The sequence below is a fragment of the Camponotus vicinus genome, unplaced genomic scaffold (assembly GCF_025532165.1).
Source record: "Camponotus vicinus isolate PSW18456_S1 unplaced genomic scaffold, iyCamVici1.0 SCAF_2, whole genome shotgun sequence".
NCBI classification, from domain to species: domain Eukaryota; kingdom Metazoa; phylum Arthropoda; class Insecta; order Hymenoptera; family Formicidae; genus Camponotus; species Camponotus vicinus.
The window spans coordinates 21,461,066-21,470,231 of record NW_028141956.1 but is presented as its reverse complement, the minus strand read 5'-3'; positions in this window follow the sequence as shown (position 1 = coordinate 21,470,231).

The following is a 9,166-nucleotide window of genomic DNA, read 5'->3' as shown; positions in this document are numbered from 1 at the left end:
TTACAACTAGATGTCGCTAGGCCACCAATCACGCACGAAGTTGCCGCTGCGCGCGCAACTTCGGAGATGCGTACGCATGCATCATAAAAGTGCCCGTTTAGGCTATCCTAACGAGTGGCTTCTTACAGCCTAGGCCATCCTGGCCTAGGTGTTCGTCTCGAACGCTTTTTATTATATTCTCTTATACTATAAGGATGGACATGAAACGAACAATATCTATAGAATGTATACAAAGAACAGGAACGAAATAAACTCTGTAAATGTCGTTCGTCTGCGAGACGTCCGTGACAACATATTTGCTTTAACTAAATATAAAAGAAAATAAAATAAATGTCTCGCTTGACTAGTAACAACTAGTACGGTTGAATATAAACGAAAACTTAATTAAGTGGAGCGGTTAAGTATACTTATAAAATAAGAATAAGATACAATAAACTTAAAGCTAGTATAAAAGAATCGCATTCTCGCTAGAATTAAGTAACCGCACCTACTGGTTTAACCCATGGTTTGATGCGATCGGAGGATAGAATTGTTTTGTATAATCTAGAGGTGATGTTATACCCCGGTATGTCTTTAACTACATATCTATTTTTATCTAGGACTTTTGCATATAATACGGTCCTTTATAATTTGATTTTAATTTTCTATCTTCGCCCGGTTTGAGAAAAGAGTCTTTAATGAGAACGAGGTCTCCTTCATTGTATTTAGTAGGCTTTTTGTGCCTTTTGTCGTAATATACTTTGTTATATTCCTTGATTCTGTTAGTAGCCTCTATTGCTAATTCACGACTGGAATCCCTAATCCTTTGGAAATCGAACTCAGTTTCTGTACAAATATTTCTGAGTGAATCTATTATTTTTACATCAGCGTTATTACGCTGTTCAATGCCTAAAAGGACTTTAGAAGGTGAGGTTTTGAGAGATGTGTGATATGTATTATTGATTACATATTGTATTGTAGCTAGGTGAATATTCCAGAATTCCTGCTCATCAACTATTTTTTTTAGAGAAGATTTGAGAAATCTATTAATTCTCTCAACCATACCATTGGCCCATGGGGCAGCTACGGCCACTAGATGATGCTTAACATTGTAAATTTTAAGAAAAGTGGTAAACTCTGATGAGGTAAATGCCGTACTATCTGATATAATTGTAGCTGGAAAGCAGAAATTATTAAACAAAGTTGATAGTATTTTAATTACTTCTCTTGAGCTCGTTGTTTTAGTTGCTGAGAGCCAAGTGAATCGAGAAAAAACATCTATTATTATTAGAATGTGTTTAAAACCATCAGCCGATTCCTTGATCGAGCCAAAATGATCAATGTGACAGATTTCAAGAGGTAAGGATGGTGTGTCAATGATTTGGAGTTCACCCTCTCGTGAATTAGCGGCTGAATCTGCTATTAAGCAAGTTATACAATTATCGATATGATTGCGAATTTTCTTTTTAAAGGAGGGAAACCAATAATTACTCGATATACCTTGTAGCGTTTTCTCAAATCCACAATGTGCCATATCATCATGATATACGCGGATAATATTAGTTATCATTGAGTCTGGTATGACAAATCTATGTTTGTAATTACCCTTGCGAAAAACAAGCCCGTCGATTAACTCAAATTTATCGTTCTCCTTCTCAAGGCTTTCTGCAATTAGCTTCAACCTGGGGTCTTGCAGTTGTCTATACTGCAGTTCTTTTTCCAAAGGAATAGAGTCCGTGAAACAGATAAATCTACTTAACGCGTCCACATGCATCATACGGCGTCCATCGCGGTGCACAACTTTGAACTTGTAATCTTATAATCTCAGTATCCATCTCGCGATCCTAGGATTTAAACAAGCTTTATTAATTGCATGAACAACAGCATTGCAATCAGTGACTACTGTAAAATCAAGACCGTATAGGTAAATATGAAATCTTTCTATTGTTTTTACGATGGCAAGCATTTCAAGCTCAAAGCTATGGTAATTTTTTTCAGCTTTATTGGTGCACTGACTGTAGTAAGCGATAGGAGCCCAACAACTGGATTGTTGCTTCTGAAGCAAAATGCCCGCGATTGCTATAGAACTAGCATCTGTATGAATTTCCGTAACTGCATGTGGATTATAAACGCGAAGCACAGGTGCTGAAATTAACTTATTTTTTAGAGATTCAAAAGTTATAATACTATTGTTATCCATTCTAAAAGTTGAAGATTTTTTTAACAAATCAGTAAGGGGCTTGACTTTCGAAGCATAATCTTTAATAAACTTTCTGAAATAATTAAACCTTTGTATTTCTAAGACTTTCTTCGGCAAAGGAAAATTTTTAACAGCTTCAATGTGCCTAGAGCTTAATGTAATCCCGGCAGGGGAGATAATATAACCTAAATATTCAATTGTGGTTCTCAAGAAAAAGCACTTATCATAATTAAGCTGAAACTCGTGTCGTTTGAGCAACAACATAACCTGTTTAAGAACAGAAAGATTATCTTCGATTGAAGAGGATGGAATTAGAATATCGTCTATGTACACTATAATTTTATCCTCGCGAATTAAGGGTTGACGAATTTGTACTATACGTTTTTGGAATTCTGTCGGTGCTTCACAAAACCCGAATAGTAATCTTATATATTCGAATTGGCCATCTGGTGTGGCGGATGCGAAATATTTTGTGTGATCTGGGTGAATTTTAATATGGTGAAAGCCATCCTTTAAATCTAAGAGTGAAAAAATGGATTTGTTGCTCAAGCGAGAGAGACAGTCCTCTATAAGAAGAAGCGGATACTTTTGTTTAACGACTCGACTATTAAGAGGTCTTAAATCTATACAGAGGCGTATTTTGCCATTCTTCTTTCGAACCGGGACTATTCTAGCGCAATAAGGAGACGCACTGTATTTGATAATATTTCTATTCAACAGGTCGTCCGTAATTTCCCTTATTTGTAAGCGTTCAGTCCAGGCAAATTTTCTTGGAGCGTATGCATAAATAGAGTCATCTTTTAGTGACACTTTTACTGTATAGTTATCGTCTATTACAGGAACCTTAGTTTTCTCTACCTCCTGGATAGTAGCTATTAATTTTTCCGTAACTACCGAGTCAAAATCAGTTTTAATGTTTAATGACGATGCTACTGGATTCTCTAAGGAATTGTTTAGAATATCTACTGATGCTATTTCTGAAAATAATCTAACTTTTCCTTCGACTGGATTAATAAGAATGGAGATTCTGCGATCTCGTAGAAAATCTCGACCAATAAGCAAATTAATTGAAGAAAGATTATTTTTAAGAATATGGAGATTGATTGAAGCTGACAAGCCCGGTAAAGCTTCTAGCTCAATATTGGTAAATACTGAACCGAATGTAAAAATCGGTGTATTATTAAGGGCTCTGTGCCTTTGATTTGAGTTAACTTCAATAATATCTGTAGATTTGAAGAATCTATTAAAAGTCGCGGGGCAAATGAAGGAAATTGGACTTCCGTTATCCGACAACGCTATTAAATCGCAATTTACATTGTTCAATTTAATAATTCTAAGGATATTTTCGTTAGTTATAATTTGCCTACCATTGACGTCCTCGACCCTAGCTACCATCGATGTCATCTCCATAGGCTGGTCTGAAACTGCTGCTACCAGTGGAGCAGCGGGTAGAGAAATGGATTCCTGGCGTTGTTCCTTATTCTTTAACTTAAGGCAATCTTCACGTAGATGCCCTCTGTTCCGACAGTAAACACAGAAGATATCTTGTTTGTGTGGACTACTCTTGATGTTTAAATCGCTTTGGTCCTTGGGTTTATTTGCTTTGAAAGTATTGTCTCTTGCTTTTTCCGGCTTAACACTAGGTGTTAAGCTTTTACGTAAAGAATCATCGCATGTTATTGTTGGGAGGGTCCCGTTAGCGCACGGTGCGATAGCGCACCAACCCGATAGCACTCGAAAAATTGAACACAATTCCCGATAGCTCACGTCCCTTTAGCACACATCCCGGTAGCATACAAGGTTCCACATGGGTTTGCAACGGTGGGGGGGCGGGGGTGCAATCTGTGCGTGTACTTTCTCATTGGTGTGCTATCGGGATTGTGCGCGATTTACTTTGTGTGCTATCGGGATGTGTGCTAAAGGAACGTGGGCTATCGGGAATTGTGTTCAATTTTTCGTGTGCTATCGGGTTGGTGCGCTATCGCACCGTGCGCTAACGGATCCCGCTCGTTATTGTTATGCGATGCATTTCATCCAGAAAATCATCAACGGAGTCGGCTTGAAGTGAGGCTGCTACCGACTTAATCGCAAGAATGGGAATTCCTTTAGTTAAAAGTTCAATAGCATGTTCATCTTCTAATTTCAGAGGCTGCATTAATGCCAGCTTTTCCATGGCGTATTCCTGGAATGACTCTGATGAAAAATTCCATTTGCGATTTTCAACTTTTTGCATCACTAGACTGAGTAACATTCTTCTTTTAAATCTTCGAGAGATGGCTGTCTTGAACGAGTCCCAGGAATTGTTAATGTCCCCTGAGCTGAGGTCAAACCAACGACGAGCTATTTTGGTTAGCTTAGTCGTAGCTGATAGCTTAACCATGGCTGAAAGGTTGTGATTTGTGGCTATGGCTTCAATTTTTTCTAGCCATAGAGACACATTCTCTTCTTCTGTACCGCCAAACGTAGAAATTGCCATCGATAGAAATTTAACGGATTGACCTATGGCAGCAACCGAAGTATCTGAAACTTGCTTAAAGTTAGAATTCTGTGACTCTTGCAAGTCAGATAAATTAGGAGAAAAAAATAAAAGGCTGGTTTTGTATAGACCCTCCTACTGAGAATAAGGTCATAAACATTTGTTGCATTTGAAGCAGCATGCTCTGCTGTTGCGCCAAGTATTCTTTTTGAATCCGCATTTGTTCCAGCAGAAATGCATTAGACTGAGGCGCAGTTTTGTCCATAAGCTGCTGTGAATTAGCATCGAAAGGAAAAATTTTAGAAGCTGTGCTGGTACCTGGTGGATTTTTTGCGATCGATGAATCTAGAGCGTTAGGTTCACCCCTTGCCTCTTGCGGGTATTCATTGTTCGTTGATTCCATTTCGAATGAGATGATCAATAATGGCGTCGATATATCGTTCACTATTTTCCGATGATAGTGTAAGACGTTGAATCTTTATGGTCGCGATTAATGCTGCGACCACGTGGTCAGGAAATGGACAAGCCGGGTGAGGGATTGGTTAGTTTCGAGGAAACGGTATGAGGAAAAAGCCCGGGAGTTGCTGGGGCAAAATATAAATATATTCTTGAACATACAAAGAGTGAACACTGTCGCCGCGGAACCGAGGCTGTAAATACGTAGCGCGAACACCGGTAGACTAACGCCAACACGCGCAGCGAATATATCACTGCCAGAGGAAAACGGTCACGACTACAAGGCGAGAACTGATCGCGTATATACTGAAAAATGGCCTCTCCGAGCAAAGACTATTACTCTGTTCACTGTCGGTTTGCAACTGTTAGGGTGCGTTCGGAAACACCCCTCGTGTGCACACTGACACACACCAGCCGTTCGGAAACGTTCGGTGAGCATTTGGGTGAAGTCGTTCGGAAACATTTAGAGGAACACACCGAGTGCCACTAATCCACTCGACGAAAAAGTAAGTGGAATCAGTGGGATCGATGTTTATTTTGGCGCGTGTTATCACGTGTTGTTTATGAGGAATTACATAACCTCTTAGTATAACAGTAAATAATTAAATAATGTCTGATATAACATTAATAAAAGAACGACATCAACTGATAATGAATAAAAATCTTCCATTATTTGATAGTGATGGAAATATTCTTGTGCAAGATGTACAAAGTGAGTTATTAATAACATGAGTGAGTTACTTAATAACATTATATCTATATTATTAAATATTGTAATAACATTACATTAATGATTTTTTTGTTTATTGAGATTAAATATATCAATCATATAAATTTTTTGAAACATTGAAACCTATATATTGAGCGCATAACACTGAATGTAATTATTATTTTATTATGCAGATAACTATATTTTCGATGTACCTGTATGCAAAGATACGCTTAAGTTTTTCAACTTGAAATTTACGGAGGAGGAGACATCCATAAATGATAACAGTGACTCAAGTAATGCTTGCATAACGACTGAACAAGGTGAATCATCAGGTAAGTTTTTTTATGCTTTTTCAGTATTTTTTCATGAAGAGTATGAAGTAAATATTTTGTTATTCAAGAAACACTAATGTTAATGTAACTTCTGCAGTCTCATCAATCAATGTAACTCCTGGAGTCTCTACAGCGTCCTGGAAAGATGATAACGAAGTAAGATGTCTTATCTATCTTTGGCGAGACCATCAAAATTCTTTCAAGAAGATGAAGAACCGGGATGTATAGTCTTTAATTAGTAGAGAATTAAAAAAGACTACTCCTGAATGGGAAATAAAAACTTCTACTCAATGCGAAAATAAGTGGAAAGACATAAAAAGAAAATACATGGAAACAAAAGACCATAACAACAAATCTGGAAATGATCCTAAAACATGTAAATTTTATGAAGAATTGGAAGAAGTCTTAGGTGAGAAGCATGTGTTAAACCAGTTAGTATTGCTTCCAATCTCAATAAGAGGCAGAGAGTAACCTTTAATTTCAAAGAGCTAAGTGATTCCAATCAAGTAAATGAAGAAACTTCAGGCTCATCGACCCAAAATAAAGAAATTCCTCCAAAAAAACGAAAAATGACTAGAATTCAACGAGAACTGCAAGACTGGTCTGCTGCTCTTCTTGCCGATGCGAAAACAAGAGAGGAAGCGAGGGAGCGGCGCCATCAAGAGGCAATTGCTGAGTCAAAGGCAGCGATTGATGCATATAAAGAAATGATGGAGAAGCTAATCGGAAAGTTACGAATTAAAACATTTTTTTATACATGTATTAAACAAAATAGTAATATATGTTATACTATTACTTTACCCAGTGAGAAATGACCATCGAATCGACATCAAATTGACGTCAAAAATTGATATAATTTATATCGATTATGTCGATTTGATGGGTCATTTTTCACTGGGTATGTTTGCAGGGTATTTATTGTCATTAATATAGAATAAGTATTTTAAGTAGCGCGAAAAAACCATCCTTTTATATTACTTTCTTCTTACGTTTTAAAAATATTTTAGTTAAAAGATATATTTGTTGTTTTATTTATGCGTTATAAATATATATGTTTAATATATATACATATATACATTTTTTATAAACATATTTAATAGTCAAGAAATATGTGATTTTTGTTATATTTTAAGTTATTCTTGATTGATATGTTTCGTAAATGTAAAAAAGATAAGTGCATTATATAAAATAAGAATTGATTTTGTAGAAATCTACCATTTGTCAATTTTTATTTATGCATAAAATAAAAGAAACCATGTTTTATTTCTACTTTATTTTGTATAGTAACCAAACTAATTAACATTTCACTATTTATGATACAATGTGTTATTATACTATTGTATTAGAGCTGTAAGGTATTCACGGCGAGTCAGTCCTCTCTGATCGTTAGATAATCGATCAAAGAAAATGTCATCCTCATTATCGTTGTTAGCATTTTCTTCTAAGCCTTCACATATAAAATCATTAATGTCATCCTCACAACCTTCGAGACAAATATTATGAAGAACGCAACTTGCTAAAATTACATATGGTATCAAGTCGATGCAACTCATATGTAAGTATTTTAGCCGTCGAAATCTTCCTTTAAGAAGTGCAAAAGCTCTTTCAATAACTTGCCTCATTTTTGAAAGGTGCTGATTAAAATTTTTCTGTGCCTATAAAAACAAAAGAGAAAAAGATTCAATTAAAGCAACGTAAATATTAAAAAATTAATATGTATAGGGAATCATTAGTATATTTTTAAAGAAGTAAAAATGTAAAAAGTGAGCAACTCTTGCATGATCATTATATAATATAATTACATATAATATATAATAATTAAATTTTCGAACCTCGGTCATATTGTCTCTGTTAATATATGGAGCTAAACACCATGACAGCACTGGATAAGCTTTATCGCCTATAATATATTCATTATTAGGAAAAAAGTGATTTTGATTCTCTGATACTGCATACCACAGATCAGAGTTCCTAAAAATCCTGGCATCATGAACGGACCCAGCAAACCCGATGAAACAATCTGTGAATACAAGGTCTGCATCGCAGACAGCCTGCAGTGTAATAGCATGTTCTTTTTTTCTTGTTCTATAAGAAATAGGATGGACCTGTGCAAATAGATATAAAATTTGATGATTGGCAAGAATATTTTGAAGTATTTTCTATAAATTCTTATAAACAACTAAAGTTACCTTGGGTGCTGGGATAGGAATGTGACTCCCGTCAATTACCCCAATCACATCAGGAAGAGAACCGATTTTTGAAAAACGATGTTTGACCGCGTCTAATCGATCCCCTACAGGCCATTTAATAAATCTGTCAGCTAAATCATTTAAAGAGGCCACAACTCTCCTCATGGAATCGTGTAACATTGACTTACTAATACCAAAACGATCAGATACTGATCTAGAAAAGGAAAAATTGCGTGTTACTAACTTCTTTAATGCAAAAATTACATGTATTTAATAAATACTTGAATAAACTTTGTAACGATGCACCCCCGAATGCATCGTTTCCCGGCGAACACCGGCCGGAAGCTGCCGCCCGACGAACATCGGTCGGGCAATGGCAGAGGCGCTGTGCGCCCATTTTTAATTACGTAGCAAACAACCGGGCAGGGACTCTTAATTATTGAGACACTGCCGTCGGGAGCCGTTACCGGCGGCTGAGAATCCGCGTTCGGCACCCCGAACTCCCCCGGGCGGATCCGAACCGTTCCGATTTTTACCGCCGCTCGGTGGGGGTAATTACCGAATACGCCGGCGCGGGTAATTAGCCAAGTATAAAACGGGCTCTCGACGGCACAACCGGGCAGATCCTTGCGATCCTCTCAAGCCGCCGAGCTAGTCAGAAGACAAGCAAAGCAGTCTAGAGAAATCCTTGCGATAGTAACGAGGCCAGAAGATAGTGTGAACGCTGCCTCTGCCGATCGATATCGGTGCCTGTGAAATCGCCTCCGAATCCAGATCCAAATATTAGGAGTCGCACCTATCCCGGGGGGTGGAACTTGAGCC